Raw genomic sequence first — 21,174 nt, forward strand, 5'->3', positions numbered from 1 at the left:
CTTAGTTCGAAGAACCTTCTCATTCCTTCTAACCAGGCTTCTCCGCGTTCGCTAGCACGACCTCCAGCAAAATCTGGGATCTTAATCTTTTAGAGCTCCCTAGTAATGTCCTCGATTGGAGGTGCTCTATCAGAGTCTCTTGATCCCTCGAGATTGCCCAACCCTGATGGAGGGTGCTCCACTTCCACTTCAATTGTTTGGTGCCCTCTTAAAGTCTCATTAATTGCTTCTAGGGAATGCAAGATGAGAGCCAACTCTGGTGATGGTAATGGGTTATTTGTAGGAGGTCCTTGTGATGACCCTCCTTGACCTTGATTTCTTCACGTCCTCACCATTTTGAATTGTTCAAATATCTGTATGATACGCGAGACTTATTAATTCAACTTAGGACTTGTCCACTCTTAGCTGACTCACACACATGTATATAATGATAGTCATAAGTTTTTCTTTTACTATGCTCGTAAACAAGCATTATTAATACTGAGCAGATTCCCAAGGATCTACCAAATCCTCTCCCATTGCTATCTAAGCAAGTGCTATGATGCACTGCTAGTCACCCTCAAATATCTTTAGATATCCCTAAACAATCATCCTAAATCCATCTTATATATTTTGAGCATTCACATAAACATTAAATTACCATTTTTAATCACATTATTATAACTAGGTGTCCTCTTGAAATTCCATCAACAATGCTAGATTAGTTTTCAAAGTAGATGCCTAACTGTCTCAATCAACTCAATTTTGACATTATTGTTAGATATATACTATGGGAACACGAATTAAACATCGTTGACTCTGGGAGGTTATTTTGAATCCAACCCCAAACCAAACAAGTAACGAGTTGTTGGCCTTCATTACATATGATGTATATTCATGCGTGAACCATAACCCCATTGTCCCTTTATGAATAGATATGTAATTATATTGAAATTAATAAATATTCAAATTAACCTTCAAAATTGGTGTTTCAATGTATAATATGTATAAGTTTAAATGTATAATATATATAAAAGAGATTAAAGTCATTTCAAGATTGTAAATCTATATTGAAATATCTTTTAAAAAAAAACCACAATTCTATATTAAAATAACTTTAAAAAGAAACCACAACGTATCACGATATAGTTTGTAAGTAGAGTTATTTTTAAACATTAATTTGTCGTTTCAATGTCTAATGTGTATAAGTTTAAATGTATAATATATATAAAAGGGATTAAAGTCGTTTCAAGATTATAAATCTATATTAGAATATCTTTTAAAAAAACCACAAATCTATATTAAAATAACTAAAAAAGAAACCACAATGTATCATGATATAGTTTGTAAGTGGAGTGTTACAAGTTCAAGTGATAATACGTGTCACACAAAATAGTAGTATTTCCTATAGCGTAATCTCTTACACATAGAAATTGTCTCTCCGGGCAGAGTCCATAAGAGGGGCAACTGATGATACTTATACCAAGATTGCGTTGGGAGCTAAAAGACGCCATAAGTGGGAGTAGTGATAGAAAAGTTTTCACGTGAATTAAAAACACAAGACGCCATAAGTTGTAGTTATTTTCACGATATAGTTTGTTGTTATTAATGTTTATAATATAAAATTATTTAAACATCAAGGGACATTCGTGGTATTTTAATATTTATCTTCTTTAGAAATTTCTCTCTAAATTGATATGCATTATATGATCCATTACAAGCTATGGTAATATGAAAATATCTTCCTCTTCTCGTTCTGAGGTGACTACATGCTATGTGACCCACACCAATTAGCATCAATGTCACCATCTCCCACCGCATGAAAAGGATCCATAAATACTACCGCGTGAAAAGGATCCATAAATACAATATTCATTCGTTATCTCTTCGCTCTATATAATCGTATTAGTCTCTAATAATCAATCATCTGTCACATTAGGGGTCAATCAAGCTGGAAGAGAACACTCGCCATCAATGCACGGATCAACAAGCTTGTTATTTTATTCATATAAACATCTAGCAATTAAATTTTTGACCTGACAACATTATTGATAATCATGTTCGAATGACACACAGGGCTGCTATCTTGGCTGGGCACGTGATCGTGCCATATGGGCTTGCAATCAAAGTGCCATCTCATCACTTTCACCCAGCCAAACAATCAGGATCTTCCAAGGAAATCTGGCAGCATGAGTAGATTAGGTTTTCACTTGGTTGGGTGACTTATTTTGTTTTCATTTCCTCATTTTTATTTTTGTTTGGCTGCAAGTGCTGGAGAGGGTTTTGGCTTTCTCTGCTATGGCTCTTCCCTCTTCAGAAATTGCAGATGAAGGATTTTACTTACATCCTTCCCCACTCATTGATCCATGGTGGGTACTAGATGCTTAGCTAATATGATCTCTGTGATGTTACTATGTTAAGCTAAATTGTTATGATTTGGGTATTAGCAGGATTATGGAGTTACAGTGTCATTTTATCAAGCTTCGTACCTGGTGGATATGGTGACCACTACAGTTCAAAGACAACAGAAAGTGGTGCTTCATCTGGACTCGGTCGAGAGTAATGGCAGAGGATGGAGGGGAGCCAATATTCTTGTTTTTAACTCTGGCCATTGGTGGACTAACACAGGCAATCTCAGAGGGTACTTTTATGTAAGCCATTAATGATAGCTGTTAGATTTAGTCTGTGATCATTTATGGCAGACTAAATGGCTGACACTTTGTTTGGGTAAAAAAAAACAAACAGTTGGGATTACCTGCAGGAAGAGAATACTTTATACACGAGCATGGATTTCATGGTGGATTATCGGAAAGGAATGACTACTTGGGAAAACGGGATTGATTCCCACATCGATACCAGCAGAACAAAATTTATTTATTTATTTATTTTTCGCAATTTCTTGCCCTCACATTTTGGGTTTGGTAATCTCAGATCAGGCTGAAAATGTGAAAGAGTTTCTTGGGCTGAATGGCATTGGCTTGAATTTTTAATGACAGTTTGGCCGAGTGGTCTAAGGCGCCAGATTTAGGCTCTGGCCTGAAAGGGCATGGGTTCAAATCCCACAGCTGTCAATTTAAATGGCCTGTTAATCTCACGCCCAAGGGTTTGAATTCCACATGGATCATTTTGTGCTTTGCAGTACTATGAATGGGGGTAATTGTTACTATGAAAAACCTAATGCAAGTCAGAATGCTGATGTTGATTTGAGTGTTGGGTTGTCAACTCGCCCTCCCTGGGCTTGCAGTCTTTGCAATGTGAAGACCACAAGCAAGGAAACTTGGTCACTACATTCAGAGGTAAAGAAACATAGATCAAAAGCCAGATAATTTCAGGCTAGCAGTATATTGAATCAAAATGTTGAGCCATCTTCAAATGGAAACATTCCTCTTGGTAATCAGGGAAGTGTCCTTCACTTGAAGGAACAACCAAATGTTGTGCACCGCCAGAGTGAGGAGAAGCGTACAATGGTTAAACATGAGGAAGATGAGCTTATGGGTCCTATCGCTGACAAGCAAGATACTACACCTGATTCAAGAAAGGCCCAAATATTGAGGAAAAAACGTTCCAAGAAGAGGAAGAGGAAAGGAGATAAATCCAAGTCATTTGATTCTATGAATGTAGGAAATAAGCAAGATCAAACAGGGCAACAAGAGCTTCACTCATGTGGCAGTGATCAAACTGCACATTTATTAGCTGCTAAGGAAGGAAAGGGTTATAAGTTCAAAAAAAATGATCCTATGGGTAAAATTACCAATGAGTTTGATCACGTGAGGAAAATTGGTGAAAATGGGAATGGCTTGGTAATGGAAGGTTTATTACTAGTGAATGATGCCAAGGAAAATAAAGAGAACCAAAAAAAAGAGAACCAAGCAGACTGATGAGCTTTTTAACAATGAATATTGTGAGCTTCAGACAAGAGATCAGAGTGATGTAGTTAAGGATACACATGGCAGTGATAAAAGAAGTTCTAAATTGCCAGTAAAATGGAAAAAAAAATCATTAAATCAGTCTTAAATGAAATCAGTTCCACATAATTTTTATAATAAAAATGCTTACAAGTAATTATGAGGGTTATAAACTCTTTTAGCGGAGATTTGGGTCTAGTGGGTTTTGGGTCCAGATTTTGAATCTGGGCTCTAATACCACATGTGAGGATCCATCCTAGGGTCCTCTAACTAAAAACTAAATTTATTTAATTTAAACACAATAAGAAGGGAAATAACGTATTTATAAATCAACATTTATTTGACAACAATATACAATTAAAATTTATTTACAACATATTAAACAAGTAAAAATTTAATTGCAACCATTTACATAAGTAATCAATTGACGAAAGAATACATGTTCCAATAGCTTGGTTAAGATTCTCCTGACTTGTTGGGATGCTCCCCTCGACTACCCGACTGAATTTTCCTCCCAGCCAACTAAGAATGATTTCCTAGCCCAGAGAACCTCCACAGGTTCCCTAGCCCTCCGAGCCCAAGTCCAACCAGATGTAGTGTGTCCAAGTTAAACAAACACTCTCCAAATCCAAGTTTGTATTCTCTCATTGATCTCTTCATTCCCTCCTTTCTCTTTCTCCACATTCCTCCCCCAAAACAAAATCCTCCAAACCAAAACCAAGACCAAGGATCCCCCTCTCCTCTCATCATCTTTCCCCTTTTATGTCTCTTCCTCCCATCCACCTCAACCACCTATCATTAATGTCATGACTACCCCCTCATCCTTTCATTTAGTATCCTTGAATTTTCTTACCATATCTTCTCCCAAGTAGATTTGAGAAGACACCTTAGGATATGGATATTTGATTTGGAATTTAATTGGAGAAGACCATATCTTTTCAAAACTAGATTTGAAAAGACACCTTGGGATATGGATATTTAATTTGGAATAAATTGGAGGAGAGCATATCCTATCCAAAATTAGATTTGAGAAGACAAGTTGGGAATTGAATAATAACAATAATAAAATTTATATCAGTAAAATAAAATTACAATTTCACAAATGTAGGTATATACCAATATTTCTTGATAATTGTAAGTTGATATTTTCAGGTTAATTAAACACTAATAAAAATTAGCATGATAAGATTAAGTAGGGCATTACAGTAACCTAGGAATGAAAATAGGTTGTTAGTGGATAAGAGGAATGTTGATGTGCTTAAGTTAAAATATAAAGAAGCATGTGGAAGTTTGATACTAGTTGAGACAGGGAGCTGAGGAGCCTTTATTAATGTATTCATCTTGGATTCTTTATGCTTGTTGAAATTCCTAGGGTTTGTGGGATGAAACCCTAGAGAAAGATTTAGAATGTTGGATGTAACTTGATGAATCAACATGATGAAGAAACTCTAGATCTTGTAATTCATGCAATAAAAATAAAGGAAAATAGCATGCAGTAGTTGCTGATGATGAGGACGTTGAAAAACATCCACCTCAAAAGAAGAAGGAATCTAAGATGGATTTCATTTATTTCTATAAGAAGGCAAGGATCAAGAGGGAGTTGAAAATTCCCTACAACACTAAACAATTTCTTCCTTAATCAAGAGATAAGTGCTTTGTATCTCTCTCCCTTGATAATTGATATTTTTCCTTTGTGAGCCTCTTGTCTTTGTAATTTTTGCTTGGTTATAATTTTTTCTTCCATGGCGTCCTTAATGAGTTTGCAAGTACATCTCGAAGGATGCCAAGCAAATGATATTGACAATAGATGGCAACATTTGGAAGAAAAAAGTAAATCTTGTGGCAAGAAGGTTCTCCTAGTAAGAGGGAGTACAAGGATATATTTTTGCTCCAATCTCAATGGATAGGTTCTTGAATGACCTAAGGGAGCAAGTACAAACTCAACAAAGTGATTAGTGAATGAAAGGAAGAAATTCTACAGATTGTTAGGACATCCAAGATTGTGCTAGATGACAGGAAGGGTTTCCAATTCCGAGGGAGTAGACACTTAGGTAGAGTGGAAGGAGTAACTTTCATAGAGGGTGTCATGAGTTTAGATTGTCAAGATGCTCAAAGATAAAAGGTCTCCAAGAGAAGTATGCCCTCTTTGAGGATACAATGTCAAATAGTAGAAGGACTTGCTTAGATGATAGAGGGAGTAGCAATAGTAGAAGGATTTGCTTACGTGATAGAGGGGGCAACAATCGAAGGAGAATTTTCTTCCGCTATAGGGGCAGAAACCAAGAATACCACATGAAGACCTGCTTCAGTGTTAGAGGGAGTTGGCATCAGAAATTGAAATGGAGGATTTTGGCTAGATACACTATTTATTCGTATTGGAGATTCAGGATTGTTGGATCTCATTATGTACATGCACTTGATTGGATCCTTGATGTAACTGGTTAACACTAGGCTTGACATTTGTTTTGCAGTGAACACCTTGAGCTAGTATATGGTTGAGTCGAGGCAGATACATTGGGTTGCATGATCCATACTTATGTAGGAACGCAACAAAATACATATATACACATAAACACAAAGATGCGACAAAAATAAAACTTCATTTCATTAATATCAAAGAACTGAAATATGCTTACATACATATATGGAAATAAACTTGCTCGGGCGATGGTATCTTGTTTCTAAGAAGAGATGTGGCAGCTACATGCCTCTGAACTATGTTACAATGAGGCTCGAAGGCCTATTTATTATTGAGAAACAATGGAAAACCCTAAACATCCAAAAACCTAACCCTAGGAGATGAAGCACCAAAACTGTGGGCCCCATTGAGGTAAATTGGTACATCAACTTCCCAGGGTTGTAACTTTGGCATACGATCTCTGTTTGACGTGCACGATACCTAGCTAGAAAGATATATACAAGGACTATAAATTTCAACTGTAAACATAGACAAACACTTTAGTTTTCCTATTTTCCAAAAAACATCGTTTAGGGCCTCAAAATGGCTCCAAAAGTTCAGAACCCGAAAATCTGCCAAAAATAGCAAATTGTGCTACAATTAAGGAAACTTAAAAACTGAAAGAAAAAATGGTGGAGGTCCAAGTGGAATAGGCAGGTGGCTAGCAATATCCACCTGCCAAAAATAACAAATTGTGCTACAATTAAGGAAAGTGCAAAACTGAAAGTAACATTGGTGGGGGTCCAAGTGGAATTGGTGGGTGGCCACCAATATCCACCTGGATCAATCCTCCCCCCTTAGGAAGCAATGGTCCCCATTGCATTGAGTGCCTCCATGAGATGGGAAAACTTTTGTTGAAATTGGTCTTTAGTGAGCCACTTTCCTTGGTGCAGGAGTTGGCTAGCTTTGACAACCCGATACGGTTGGATCTTCTACTAGCGAGTATTCTTGATATGTGTGTCCATGATTCGATCAGTTGTGGCTTGTTCCATGCAGTCTGGGTTTAACTCTATTGGTGTGAGTTGTTCTGCAATGTCTGATGTGTCTAGTAATGGTGGAAAGTATGGACGAAGGCGGTCCACATTGAATATTGGGTGCAGGCCAAGGAATGGTGTAATGCTAAGCTTGAAGGCATTGTCCCCTACAGCCTTGGTGATGGTGTATGGCCCATATTGGAGCGGGCGAAGCTTATAGTGGGGCCCAACAAGGAATTCCTTCTACAGATGTAACCAAACTTTGTCGCCCACTTGGAACTTGTTTGGCACCCGATGTTGATCATGTTGTTGCTTGTACTTAGCATTTCCTCTGATCAATATGTCATGGACCTGTTGGCGGATGTGCTGAATGCACTCAATGAAGTTGTTAGCTCTGTCAGCTTTGGACTAGACATGAGCCAAATCTTCATGAGTAGTTGTAAATGGTATGGCCACATCAATGGGACATAGTGGCTGGAATCCCAATCCCACCTGAAAGGGGTTGTGTCCAGTTGAGCTATGGAGAGCTCTGTTGTAGTTGTGCTAGACATAGGGGAGGCTTTCATCACATGTGTGTGGATGCTTCGAGTTGTACATGTGTAGAATGTGTATGATCATCCTGTTGACGACCTCTGTTTGGCCATCAGTTTGGGGGTTGAAAGCCATGGAATTAGTGAGCTTGGTATCCAACATTGACCAGAGACTTGACCAAAATGTACTTAGGAACCTGATGTCCCAATATGAGATAATGGAGTATGGGATCCCAAACTGTACCCACACTCATTCAAATAATATCTTAGCAGTGGCTTCTATTGTGATACTTTTCTTTCAGTTCGCTAGAATGGCCATCTTAGAGAATTTGTCAACAACAATGAAAACGCATTCATTTCCATGCTTAGTGGAAGGAAGGATCGACACATAATCCATGGAGATGGATTCCCAAGGTCAATTAGGAGTAGGCAGAGGAGTATATAGGCCTTGCTTCTTGATGGTGGGTTTTGAAATGACATATGAAATGCAGGATCTAATGTATTTCCCAACATCCTGTGGAAGGTTCAGCCAATAAAAATATTTCTATAGCACTGCCATTGTTGTCTTTACCCTGACATGTCCAACAACTCGTCTATAGTGCACCTCCCAAATATATTGGCACACTCACTTGAAGGAACATAGAGGTGTCCCAGGTGGCATAATAATGCATCCAGAAGGTGAAAATTTGGAACTTTCTTGCCTTCCAGGAGCGTCTGTTATGTGTTGCTGAATTCTGGATCGCTCTTGTAAAGATGTGGCCACCTCGTAGTCTCGTGCCCACAAGAGTCGAGCACACTAGTCAGCGCCATGACCGACGGTTCGCTGAGGTAGTCTGCAACATTGTTGGTGTTGCCCTTCTTGTACTTAATGTTCAAATATAATTGTTGTAGGTATGTAGACCATTTTTTATGGTGATTGTTCTGTAACTTCCCTTGTGTCTGTATGAACTGCAGGGGTCAGTGCTTTGTGTGGATGACCATTTCCTTCCCTAGAATGTAATGCTTCCATTGTTGGAAGGTCTGTACAATGGAACACATCTCTTTCTCATAGGTGGGATACTTTAGAACTATGTCGTAAAGTGTCTCACTGTGATATGCCACTAGATGCCCCTACTGAGTAAGTATTGCACTAATAACATAGTTGAAGGCATCTGTATCGATCTCAAATGGTTGTTGCAGGTCTGGTAATGTGAGCACTAGTGTAGAGCAGAGGCAATGCTTCAACTCAACAAACACCTTCTGTTGGTATTCAGACCAAAAGAACTTTGCTTTCACTCCTCCCTTAGTGACTTGACTCAAAGGCCAAGTGATATGAGAGAACCCCAACACGAACCTGTGGTAGAAGTTGGCAAGACCCAGAAAGTTGTGGATCTCTATTAGAGTGGTTGAGGTTGCCCAATCCCGATGACTTGTATCTTAGTTGGGTCCACATGCACACCTTGCTCATCAATGATGTACCCCAGATATTGAACCTAGGTCATACCAAAAGTACATTTCTCCAAATTGGCACACAACTTGTGTTGCCGCAATGTTTGGAAGACCTATCGAATATGGTGGATGCTCTTCCCAACTATGGCCGAAGATTATAATGTCATCCAAATACACCACCATGAATGAGTTGGTGAAGGGTTGCAATATGTCATCCATCAGCCTCATGAAGGTTGCAGGGGCATTCATCAACCTAAAAGGCATGACCAACCATTCGAAAAGGCCCTCCTTGGATTTGAAGGAAGTCTTCCACACATTGGAGGGTTTGATTGGTACCTGGTGATAACCGGACTTCAAGTCAATCTTGTTGAAATATTTGGCCCCCTTGATCTGGTCTAGAAGGTCATCAATCCATGGGATTATATACCTATTTCATAAAGTGATCTTGTTCAGTGCCCGATAGTCAATACAAAGTCTCTAGGTCCCATCCTTCTTCTGTACCAACATGATCGAGCTCCCACAGGGTGATGAACTTGGCCTGATGTTCCCTTTCTACAATAGCTCCTGAATCTGCCTCTTGATTTCATCGTTCTCCAAAACAGAGCATCGATAGATCAGTCCATTGGGTAGCGGCATGCCTGGGGTCAGATCGATGGAGTGCTTGACTTGATAGTGTAGAGGTACCCTGTGAGTGAGGTAAATTTGTCCCTATACTATTATACAACCTTGTCCATCTATTGTTGCCATGTGAAGGAGCCCTGTTTAGAGGCCATGGCCACAATATTCTTGTTTCCCTAAGGGTGAATCATAAGGAAAACAAATTTCCTAGTTTGGGAAATGATCTTACTGCATTGCTTCGCAGTGATCAAAGAAATGGATGTAGGTGGTGCTACCTCTGGTATCTTGTACAACTTATTGCCCAAAGTAATAATAACAGTGTGAGGCCTAGACTCATACACAACATCTCGATTCCACAAGTATGGTTGGACTAATAAAACATCACAAACTTCAAGAGAAGCAACATCACACAGTACCTCATCTGTGAAGGGCTTGATGTTTTAGGTAAGGCAACACTGGTGGCTGACACAGAGGTCTCGCCCTTGGTGAAGCCACCCATGGCATATGGTTGCAGATGTGGTGTGGTTAGTAGGCCCAACCACTTCACAACCTCTGCTAAAATGAGGTTATTTTGGCTCCCATTGTTGACAATGAACTGCAACGAAGAACCCTTCACCCACATTTATGAGTGGAAGAGTTGGTCCCCCTCCTCTAGATATTCGGGCTCATCCTTCTGGATATTAGTGGCAGAAACGTGGCACTAGGATTTGCATCGATAATCTTCTTCCCTTTATCATTCCCCTTGTTAGTTTCTGACTCAGAGTCGGAACATGCATCTGATTCGGAAGCCTTCGACTCGGCCACCAGTGACTTCTTGGCTCAGCACTCACTTGTGTTGTGAGTGGGGCTCTTATGTAACTCACACCATTTCCATGTGTCCTTCCTTGTCTTCGTGGTGTTTTTCTTCTCTTGTAGCTTTGGAAAGTTGTTCTGGGTTGCCCTGCCTTGGCTTTGTCCTATGTTTTGTGATCTTGGGGCGCCTTTCCCTTGCTTCGGATTCACAGATCCAAAGTCTCACTTCTTTTGTTTAAACTTTTTCTCAATCTTGACATCATATCAATAGGAAACGCCAAGTGATGAGATGTCCAGGAACTCCATCTCGTCATGGATGTACTTGTGTAGACAAGCGCGGTACTTAAGTACCAAATTCTGCTCAAAATCCTTGATACCTAGCTTCGTGAGAAGGGTATGAAAAAAATTGTGAACTCCGACACATCTTGGTCCCTTGACTATCGCAGCATGTTCCACTTTATGTATTTATATTCATAGCTCCTGACAGGGTAATATTGTTCCTTGATGATGTCTCAGAAAGAATTCCAAGTTTGTGCCACTGAAAACAGTGAGGATTGCCTCCCATCCTTTTGTTTACAGTACCAATCCTTGACATGTGGGGCAGATTTGAGCAGTGCAAAAGTAATATTTTCTCGATTGGAAAATTCATGAATTGGAAAACATCCTTCCAACAGATTTAACCATCTATCTATGACATCTGCATCTATCTGTCCTTCAAATATGGGAATGTCAAAGTTAACTTGTACCTTAAAAGGAGTGGCGCCTACAAAGTGGTTTTTGGATGAAGATGTGTCGTCTGTGGGTAGACGCCGAAGGATTTGGGCAAAGTCATCCATCATCGAATTCATTTGTCACTCGAGGGCTTCCTCAAGCAATATTTTGAAAGGATCTCCTGCCCCCTTGTCTTTTGTTTCTTCCACCATGGGAGGCTGTCGGGGTTTGCGAGACTGGTCTTGCAACGGTTCAACCAATTCGAGCCCTAACTCCTTATAGCTTGACCTCGTTGGGGACATGCAAAGAAAAATAGAGAAAAACGAAGACCTCTTTGATACCACTAATCCAGAATTACGTAGGAATGTAACAAAATACAGATAGACACATAAACGCATATATGCAGCAAAAATAAAACTTCATTTCATTAATATCAAAGGACTGAAATATGCTTACATACATAAATGGAAATAAACTAGCTTGGGCGATGGTAGCTTATCTATGAGAAGAGATGTTGTTGCTACATGCCTTTGAACTGTGTTACAATGAGACTCAAAGGCCTATTTATTATTGAGAAACAATGGAAAACCATAAACATCAAAAAACCTAACCCTAGGAGATGAAGCGCCAAAACTATGGGTCCCGTTGGGGTAAATTGGTACATCAAATTCCTGGGGTCGTAACTTTGACATACGATCTTTGTTTGACACGCATGATACCTTATTAGAAATATTTATCTAAGGACTATAACTTTTGACTGCAAATTTCAATCACATACTCATGTTTACTTGTTTTCCAAAAAAAAACGTCTTTTAGGGCCTCAAAATGGCTCTGGAAGTTCAAAAGCCAAAAAACTACCAAAAATAGTGTTGGACATTGGATAAACCAACACTCCCCATGTGTTTTGTGACATGGAATAATCGCTTCTTGTGGATCCTTATCTCTGGCGATGCGATAGTTGACTCACACTTATGGGTTTTGGTCTAACGACAATCGTGATTCCCAACAAGTGGTATCATAGCATAGGTCACGAGTTTGATACACACCCAACTCACGTTGGGGGGCCATATTGTTGGACATTGGATAAACCAACGCTCCCCATGTGTTTCATGACATGGAATAACCACCTCTTTTGGATCCTTATCTCTAGCGATGCAATCATTGACTCACACATGCGAGTTTTGGTCTAATGACAATCGTGATTTCCAACAAATAGTAAACAGTGATACAATTAAGGAAACTGAAAAACTGAAAGAAAAAATGGTGGGAGTCCAAGTGGAACATACAGGTGGCCACCAATATCCACCTGCCAAAAATGGTAAACTGTGCTACAATTAAGGAAACTGAAAAATTGAAAGAAACAATGGTGAGGATCCAAGTGGAATAGGCGGGTGGCCACTAATATCCACCTAGATCATTGCAACAAAGAATGGTTGAGGTCCCTACGTGGTACAATAGATATGGTTTGAGATATGTCTCAAGTGGTAAAGTGAAGCTGCAAGGATATACAAATTCAGATTAGGCCAGGAGTGTAGAGGACAAAAAGAGCACATCAATTTGTTGCATTAGATCAACTATGATATCTTTGTTTAGAAGGAAGCATACTACTATCACACTCAACATAGTAGAGGCGAGTATATCACAATCTGTGTCTCAATTCATGAAATAGTGTGACTCTAGACGCTTCTTGCAAGACTCCTTGATCAGGTCACTTCATCTGAGACATTGTGTAGAAAGTAGTGGAGCTTTAATACATATACACAGATGAGAAAGTTGCATACATTCTCACTAAGCTTCTGTCTAGATTGAAGATTGTATACTTCAGAGAAAAGCTTGGCGAGATGCAAAATGTCTCCCTTGTTGAGAGGGAGATTGATATCTCTATAGGGTTAGCGTAGACCATCTCCTAAAGCCATAAAGTACTTTAGTTCAGTCATAAAGGACTTTGACTAGGGAAAATGGATACATTCACCTAAGAGTCTAGAAGGAATTAGTAGTGTCATAAAAGACTTTAACCTGAGGTGAATGGCCCAGGGAAATTACAGGATTTATGAAAATAAAATAAAAATTCAATTTTCTATTGGGCTTCATGTAGGCTCAAAGTGGACAAGTTTGCCTAGCTCATGAAGGGATGTGTCCCTTGTGTTAAATGTACCCATTCGACTTGTATACATATACTATGTAACACTTCATTTGATCACTCACTCATGGTCATATTTCTTCTATAAAAGACACATGTTGGAGAAGATAGAGGACGCATTAACTGAATTTTGGACTTGGTTATTGGCATAGATTTCTAGGCAATTTAGAATTGTAAACCTTGTTGATGAATAATTTCTCCTAGAAGCAAAGTTGTTGGGTTTTATCTCAAGTTTGGGTTTCTTAGGGAAAATTTATTGTCTCTATTGTGCATGGTTATCTCTTTATGATATTATTATTTTCGTTGCATTATTGTTGAGAGTTTATGTGTATAATTGCTCAATGATATCAACGACATAAAAGATAAATTGTTAAAAGATAATTAGGTAATAATTATCAAATCATAAAATTGGTTTTTGTTGCTTATCTTGTAGAAAATTCAACAATATGGAGGGGGAAGAGAGGGGGAGAGAGAGAAGGAGAAATATAGGGAGATAATGATAGAGTTGGAGGGTATATATATATATATATATATATATATATAGAGAGAGAGAGAGAGAGAGAGAGAGAGAGAGAGAGAGTAATGGGGGGAAGAGGCAAAGTGATTTGGGAGATAAAGGGAAAGAGAGGAAGGAAGGGAGAGGGGAATTGAGAGAGAGAAGGAGAGAGGGATGGAGAGAGATATGGAGTTGGAGTATGAGATATAGGGAGGGAAGAAAAAATACATAGAGAGATAGAGGTGGAGAGAGAGGGAGTGACAATGGAGATATGGAGAGAGAGTGAGGGAGAGAGGAAAGAAGGAAGGAAGAGGGAGAGAAGGAGAAGATAGAGAGAAGGAGAGGAGAGGGAGAGGAGGGTAAGAGAGAAAGATGGAGGGTAGAGAGTGAGAGAGAGAAGGAGAAAGGGAGAGAGAAAGCGACATAGTTGGAGGGCAGAGACAGAGAGAGAGAGAGAGGGGAAAGTGTGTGTGTATGTGATGGGGGAAGAGACAAAGGGAGATGAGAGATAAAGGGAGATGAGAGATAAAGGGAGAGAGAGTAAGGGAGAGAGAGTACTTGAGAGAGAGAAGGAGAGAGGGAGGGGGAGAGAGATGGAGTTAGAGGGGGGGAGAGAGGGAGGGAAGAAGAAAGACATAGAGAGAGGAAGGTGAAGAGAGAGAGGGAATGACAAGGGAGAGATGGAGAGAGGGTGAGGGAGAAAGAAGGGTGGGATGGAAGAGAGATAAAATGAGAAAGTGAGGGAGAGAAGGAGAAGATATAGAGAGAGAGAAAAGGGGAAGAGAGAGAGAGAAAGAGAGAGAGAGGGGGAGAGAGACAAATAGACATGGAGAGAGATTGTGTATGTTTGGGGGCTAATATAGAGAGGCAAAGAAGGAGACACAAAGAGAGATAGATATATAGATGGAGGGGGGAGAGAGGGAAGAAGAGAGAGACAAAGAGAGGGAGGGAGGGAGAGATAGATAGAAATAGAGAGAGAGAGCGTGTGTGTTTGGGGGAGTGAAATAGAGAGAGACATAATGAGAGATGGAGGGAGATATAGATATAGATGGTGGGGAAAGATAGAGGGGAGAATAGAGAGAGATGGCAGAGAGAGGGAGGGAGAGAATGCGGGAGAGAGGGAGGGAGATAGACACAAAGGTGGAGAGGAGAGAAACAGTGAAGAAGAACAAGATACACATAGCCAAATATAGATATTGTATAGTATTATATAATAATGGACATTATTAGCGACAAAGGAAGAAGAAGTAAGGATTTTACAAAAGTTCAAAGAAGGTGGATTTAAAAAGCCATGAATATTTTGGGATGCATTTATTTCAGTGTAGATGTTGATTTGTAATACTATTTGATTGATTACACTGGATGCATTGACACTTACTTGGTGTTTAACACTCCATAAGTCATAATGATTGAAATTGGATAAAGCTACTATTAATATTGGAAAGTAAGAGAGACAATGCATGAAATTTACTACAATAGACCGAGTTAAAGAATTGAATGGTCTATGATTTCAACCGCCCTTTTCATATGATCAATATGAAAAGATGGAAAAATTAACATGTGTGACAATGAGAACAATTAAAGAAAATAGTTTGAGATTGATCACAATGATGACTATTTATAATTGACTGCATTCTTATTATTCACATTTTCTATCATTCAACACTATTACATTGTCACTTTACATTCAAAAATTTATTATATTCATTTTTCATCATTCAAGTTATTAATATTCAAGAGCAGGAGAGACAAGGTATGACATTTACTACAATAGATCGAGTTAAATATTTGAATAGTATACAATTTGGACTACCCTTTTCATATGATTGATATGAAAAAATTGAAAAACTAACGGGTGTGACAATAAGAACAGTAGAAGAAAATAGTTTGAGATTGATCACAATCAAGACTATTTATAATTGACTACATTTTTATTATTCGCATTTTCTATCATTTAACACTCTTACATTATCACTTTGCATTCAAAAATTTTACTTAATCGTTTTTCATCATTCAAGTTATTAACAGTCTATGTCATCTCAAAAAACTGAGGGAACAAAGTAAATTTAAAATTAAAATGACCATATTAATCTTAGACATATTTAGCATATTTAAAATGATCAGGATAATTAGATGTTCAATAATTTTTGTGTGACCACACACGATTGAAACTGGCCTAGATTCATCTTAACCTCAAATCTATCAAGCACTGAGAGGGATCAAATCTATCAAGGTGCAAACCTTTCGTCAAGTTTTGCACCAAAAAAAGAGGTTTACACCTCGAGAGATTTGATCCCTCTCGACGCTTGATAGATATGGGGTTAAGATGGATCTAGGGTGATTTTTTTATTTTTATGCAATTTGACCGAGTTAAAATGTTAAACAAGGCATTACGTTACAACATATATACCATACTGGGTTGGAGAGTGCTTATCGACACAATGACACCCTTGGTATTTGTCATAGTTATTATGCATATATGGAAAAACAATTTGATTATCATATGAATTTATTTATATTTGAGAAAGGTAAATAAATGCAAAAGTAATTGATTTAGCATATATATTATTGCACATTTGATAAAAATTAAAAATAATATAGTTTATTTAAAAGTCATTAAAAAATGAATGCATTTGGAAATGTGCATGAAATAGAAGAAAACATATTTTAATTAATTTAAAGATTAATTACTAGTGCACCCACAAAATGAGGACATGAAAAAGAAAACGAATTCAAATTCAAACTAGAGCCACATGGTAGCAGATGGTGGCTTTTGTTTATTATGCAATAATGATATAAGCTTATGTGTGAACATAATATTTTTACCATTTTTAAGAAAAATCAAAATTATTTATACGAATGATTTATATATATAATTATAATTTTATATTTATGAGAGATTTGTATTTAAAATGATTTTTTTTATAAGTTAAAATGCATACATATTATTGATATTAATAATAATTTCAATTTAAGAAAAGAAAACTTAATGTATGAGAACTTTTGTAGGTTAAAGTACTTATCTTTGAATTTATGACCTGTTATAATGAAGTACATGTTCATAATCATTCAAACATTTTAATTGTATACTATATGTAGGAGAAAGATATATAATTTCTTTAATAATCAATATAGAATTAACACTATATCACTATATATATATATATATATATATATATATATATATATAATCAATTCTATAAGTAACTCTCTCTCTCTCTATATAATCAATTCTATAAGTTGAGAAGTTATACTTTTAAAACCATACCTTAAATTAATCCTTGAGCAAAATCCATTCCATTATAAATATAATTTAATCTTTATTCAAAATTCATTACATAATTAATAATATTATATTGTATAATAATTTATCATAAAATATTAATAAAATTATAATCTATTTAATTCCTCAAATGAATTAACAAAATTTTACATGTTTAAATTTAACTTTTACTTTTAATTTTGCAAAGTAATTATAAATTTAGAACTTTAATGACAACGTGAATCTAGATGAAAATATAGTAATCTTATCCATGTAAAGTATAACATTTTAATAATCCCTTTCAAATAATAAATAGATAAATTTAACATCTCTCCTAAATAATAATTAAATAAAACCAAATCTCACAAATATTTTTAAAACCAAATCTCACAAATATAAAATATTAATAATAAGTTTTTAACATTTTCACAACCCCTATTTTAAATAAAAATATATTTTAATATACAAATTATTTAACTAAATTCAATTAGGTAATATTTTTTAATATACACATTATTTAACTTAATTCAATTAGGTAAGAAATCTCAAATTTGAGCTTCTTTACCTACTAATATTGAACTTTACATTGTTTATGTTGTATAAATTCATAATCTAAAATATAATTTAGAGAATAAAATTAATATTATTTTATCAAATTTAATCAAGATTTATACCGTAAAATGTTTTGTAAAAATCATTCAAAAAAAAATAACATTATAAATTACTTTACACTGACTTTATTAACCAAAAAATAATAATTAAAATATATTATTTTTTAGATGTATCATACTGAAATAAAATTTTAGAAGTCTAAAAGTGGAGGCTGAAGAATTGTCCGGACGACTAAAAGTGGTTAGAATTTGGGCAAAAAAATTTCAAAAAATATTATAGAGACAATCATATTTTTGATGATGGAAATGGATTAGCACCATAAAAATGTCTAAAACACTTAGATTTTAAAATTTAACAACTACGTAAAAACTTTATAGCATCCATTAACTTTACGACTTTATTGATAGTCAGTCAACATTTTTATTACTTATCAATATATCACAAATTACGATAAAAATAAAATCTAACTAACTGTATAAATAATATGTAAGTTTATCAGTAGTTAACAAATGAGGTAGTGGCAATAATTTTTGTAATAATTTAAGAGACGTGCTAAGTGGATAGGGTGAACAGGGTGGTGATGCGCAATGGACGGAAGAAAATAGGTCCACGGCATGATTGCCTTTACTCCAAGCGCACGTTGTTAGCTTGACAGGTCATCTTAGTTGAATCAATGCTAATCGCTTACGCTGTATTCATACCGGTCCAATCAACCGATTTCATTTTGAGCTGAGGGGTGGTTTTAATATAACATCTTTCTGTACTAAATTGTAAAACACCTATTAACATAACAATTTTATAAAAAATATAAGGTTATTTTTTTGAAAATAATAATAATTCTAGAGTAATCAAAAATTATATTTTAATTTTAATTTTATCTCTTAATTCTTCCATGATTAAAATTTATATTTTAAATTTACATTATATATGTTATGTTTTTATTTTTTATATTAATAGATGAAGGTTCAAATATTAATATTTTGCATCTCTAAATCTATACTTACTTTTTCACATTTAGTAAAATTACCATATAAATTATCAAATAATAAATAACAATATGATAAAATGAATAACATATTACATTGAAAAAAAAATACCTATCTAAATATATTATTAACATTTAGTAAAATAATTGTATATATATACGATACATCTTTCCATTTTGTAATTAATTGCATAAGTTGTATATAAATTGGAACAATTCTACATTTCTTGTCATTATTGGAAATTTAGTAACCTTTCACATACTTTAAATAGACTATTAGTTTCCTTTCTGACTTGGTACTTAATCTTGTAAATTTACAAGTTGAAAGTTTTTCAAAAATCACTAAAAATTGGAGCAGCAGTGAGATATAGAATATTTACATTGAATGCTTTGTGAGTTCCACATTTGCACAAAAAAGTTATTTTATTAATTTATAGAAGACATCAAATAAAATAAAAGATAGTAGAAAAAAATTATCTGGGGTGAAGTGGAATTCTAGGCTTGAATGAAACGAAACAACTCAACTAAGGTAAAAAAAAATGTAAGTTTCAAATATATTATTAATTTGGATGAATCAACCCTTAGATTATCAACTTTAGCAGGCTTGAAATACCTGGGATTTATCTACACATGATCCTTCCAGTCCAACCCCACATACCCAAAGGCCTCCTTTAGAAACTCGTGCACCCCTCATATTATCAACTTCAACAAGCTTGAAATACCTAGGATCTATCTGCACATGATCCTTCCATCCAACCCCATATACCCAAAGGACTCCTTTAGAAACTCCTCGATGGTATGGCTATCATCAGTGGCAACACCATAATCATCAGGTTTATCATGCTGCAACATCAACCACATTGCCTCCACATAGTCCCCAACAAATCCCTAATCCCTGGAAGCCTTGAGATTACCCAAATACAACTTCTTCTGTAGCCCAATCTTGATCCTCCCCTCAACCTTGGTGATCTTCCTTGTCACAAGGCTCTCACCTTTCCTTGGGGACACATGGTTGAAGAGGATCTCATTGTAGGAAAACATTCCATATGCTTCTTTGTAGTTGATAGAATACCAATGGGTTGCAAGCTTGGAGACTACATAAGGGCTTCTAGGGTTGAAGGGGATGTTCTCATTCTAGGGTGGGGGTGTGGCACCATACATTTCAAAGGATCGTACTTTGTAATACTTGACCTTCATTCTTCTGTTCTCTATGTGGGTTCTCACAACTTTAAGGAGGTTCAGTGCCCCCTTGGCTACAACATCAACAGTGTAATTTGGGTTCTCGAATGGGACACCCACATGATAGATGGTGGTTATCATGGGTTGTCATGACCTAGTGCAATTTCATAGAAACAAATCAAGTTCATATCCTAAGGGTGAGGAAAGGTATTTGAACATTTAAAATTGGTTTTTTTAAGCATATATGAAACGGTTTATTTTTAGTGTATATGAAACAAGTCTAGTTCATATCCTAGGGGCGAGGGAAGGTGTTTCACCATTTAAAATTGGATTTTTTTTTGGATGTATATGTGAAGGAAAGTGTTTTGTTGTGTAGGGGTATGTCTTGGTTTTTTTTAATGCATGTTTGAAGGAAAGTGTTTTGTTGTGTAGGTGCGTGTTTTATTGGTATTAATTTTTTAATGTGTGTTTGAAGAAAAGTGTTTTTTTGTGTAGATGTGTGTTTTGTTAGTCTTCCTTATGTAATGGAAAGTATTTGATCACCATTATTTGTGTAATGCGTTATGTGGATGTGTTGTCATTTTATTACTGGGCATGTTGTGTAAGGGTGAGGTGAAAGAACAATGCAGGAATGTTATGTGGGGTAGGGTGAAACAAAACTAAGCTTGTTGAGAGACACTTTATAGTTTAGTATGGGGGCAATGTTGTAGTGCTGTAAATGTTTGTAAATATTTAACATTTAATATTTATATGTCCTCAATTAAAAAATAATAAAAGGTTAAAATTAATATAGAGTCCATAATGGGGGAGATATTGTAGTGTTTCGAAATGAGTGTACACATTTAAATGTGTGCTCAATTAATAATAAAAGTTAAAGTAATAAAAATAATAAAATTTAATTTGTTATATTGTAATTTTGTTTTGTAGGATAGCTTAGTCCCTACAACTCAAGTTAGACATTATGATCTTGGAACAATTGGGTAAATAATTATAACTTTCATTGGTCAATGCTAAATTAATAATGGTCGATAGGAAAATCATTCTATAGTCTTGCTTTGGTAGGAACTAATAAATTGATATGTGAAGTAGATAAGTAAATTGTATT

At 36.2% G+C, this 21,174-nt stretch overlaps 1 non-coding gene and 1 pseudogene across 1 annotated transcript; one reads left to right on the top strand and one right to left on the bottom strand.

Moving 5' to 3' along the window:
- Positions 1-2,970: 2,970 nt before the first annotated feature.
- On the top strand, positions 2,971-3,050 carry TRNAL-UAG (transfer RNA leucine (anticodon UAG)). The gene has a single exon. It is a non-coding gene; the product is annotated as a tRNA-Leu (tRNA).
- A 16,435-nt stretch (positions 3,051-19,485) lies between these two features.
- On the bottom strand, positions 19,486-20,210 carry LOC149154200 (GDP-mannose 4,6 dehydratase 2 pseudogene; annotated as a pseudogene).
- Positions 20,211-21,174: the final 964 nt, after the last annotated feature.

This window comes from Pinus tabuliformis, chromosome 9 (assembly GCF_031772625.1).
Source record: "Pinus tabuliformis cultivar Carrire ecotype Pingquan chromosome 9, CPIR1, whole genome shotgun sequence".
Lineage (NCBI taxonomy): Eukaryota > Viridiplantae > Streptophyta > Pinopsida > Pinales > Pinaceae > Pinus > Pinus tabuliformis.